Consider the following 2,140-nt stretch of genomic DNA (forward strand, 5'->3'; position numbering starts at 1 on the left):
GCCCTGATTTGAATTTTTCAAATGCAACAAAAGAGACCTATGCTCCACAACCCAGACATCTCCTAGTTTTATCCTCATATGCATGCCCTTACAAAATATGGAAGAAAATTATTTCAGAAAATACCTGAGGGCCGCAGGGTACAGATCTTTATTTCCATCAGAATGGCAAAGTAGATACTCTTTCTGGCATAAAACATACAGATGCTGGATGAATCACAGCATCAATTTTTTTAATGCATTGCTGAGTTTATAAGAAGGTGATGGAGCTCTCGGAGGGTTCGCACATCCTGTTTCCCCCAGACTGGTAAATGTAGAGATTGTGGTTTTGATTTGCATTTCTCTAATGATTAGTAGAAGTTGATCATTTTTTCGTGAGTTTGTTGGCCATTAGTATATCTTCATTTGAGAAGTTTCTGTTCATGTCTTTTGCCCACTTTTTTCCTAGTTTCAGATTAATATGAGGGTACACATGTTTAGGTTACATTGTTTTCATTTCCAAGGAAAAGTTCAGGCTGTGGTTGAGCCCTTTACCCAGGAGGTATGTTGTATACCCTTTCATTGTGTACATTAGATAACAACTTTTTGCCCAGTTTTGAATGGGGTGGTTTGATTTTTTTTCTTACTGATTTGCTTTCTTTACAGGTTATCAGCCTTTTATCAGATGTATAACATGCAAAGACTTCTGCCATTTTGTGAGTTGTCTATTTACTCTTTTGATTGTGTTCTTGGCTGTGCAGAAGATTTTTTTTTTTTTTTTTTTTGCAGTATTTGGCCAGGGCTGGGTTTGAAACTTGCCACCTCTAGCATATGGGGCTGGCACCCTACTCCTTTGAGCCACAGGCACTGCCCTGGTGCAGAAGCTTTTTAATTGATCGAGTTTTGGTATTAGTTATACGGTGGCTTTATTAGACAAGTTAAGAATATTTTTTCTTCCTTCACTATTTTCCAAAAAGAGTTCGGGCCTACCCTGCCACTCACACCACAGGCTGATCTCACCAGTGGAAATTTCAGTGCCTTTGTCAAAGAAAAAAGGACTCAGTGTAAAAGAAAAAAGCTTGCATGACAGAAATATTTTCTGAGACAAAAGGTGTATTTCAATTCAAAGATAGATACGGAGAAGATTGCTCCCAAGGAGAAAGGCATTACTGCTATGTCAATAAAAGGAGTCCTTCAAAGTTTAGTTGGTATGGCTGACGAGGAGAGGACTGGAACTTTTTTTTTGAGACAGAGCCTCAAGCTGTCACCCTGGGTAGAGTGCTGTGGCATCACAGCTCATAGCAACTTCCAATTCCTGGGCTCAAGCCAGTCTCCTGCCTCAGCCTCCCAAGCAGCTGGGACCACAGGTGCCCACCACAACGCCTGGCCATGTTTTGGTTGCAGCCATCATTGTTGTTTGGTGGGCCCAGGCTGGATTCGAACCTGCCACCTTAGGTTTATGTGGCTGGTGCCTTAGCCACTTGAGCCACAGGTGCCGAGCCAGAACTTCTAATTACTATTAGGCTTTTCCAAGTTAAGCTCTTCTTGCAAGGAAATGTAAATTGGAGGCTCTGGAATTTCAGTTGTCTGAGGGAAGACAAAAGCCGGCAAATCTACAGAAAAACATTGAAAAAGTGAAAATTGGCCGACATGAGATGGAGGAGGGAGTTATGCTGGCGAAAGACCGTTCCTCACTTCAGGGTGAAAGGGAACAGCTAAAGATAGAAGTAAAAAAATACAAACAATGTGACCCACAAGTTGTAGAAGAAATACATCAAGCAAATAAAGTGGCCAAGGAAGCTGCTAACAGATGGACTGGTGACATATTTGCAATAAAATCTTGGGCCAAAAGAAAATTTGGATTTGAAGAAATAAAATTGATAAAAATTTTGGAATTCCAGAAGACTTTGACTATGAAGAGTAAAGTGATGGATGGCGGTGAAGAATGGATCAGTGAGCTTGTGAATATGGAAACGTATAAATATTACTCAACTAAATGTACTGTAATTTTAAATAAAGTATAAAGGGCTAAAAAAAGAGTTTGTAAGATTGGTGCTGTTTACCATAAAATATTTGGTAAAATTTACCAATGAAGACATTATACCTGTTTTTAATTATTAATGCAATACGCACACCTTTTTTAATATCTTGATGTGTGAGTTTT

At 39.4% G+C, this 2,140-nt stretch overlaps 1 pseudogene; it reads left to right on the forward strand.

The window, feature by feature from the left end:
- Positions 1–260: 260 nt before the first annotated feature.
- On the forward strand, positions 261–1,900 carry LOC100955116 (annotated as a pseudogene).
- Positions 1,901–2,140: the final 240 nt, after the last annotated feature.

Source organism: Otolemur garnettii, unplaced genomic scaffold (genome assembly GCF_000181295.1).
Source record: "Otolemur garnettii isolate 467f Iridium unplaced genomic scaffold, OtoGar3 scaffold00280, whole genome shotgun sequence".
NCBI classification, from domain to species: Eukaryota; Metazoa; Chordata; class Mammalia; order Primates; family Galagidae; genus Otolemur; species Otolemur garnettii.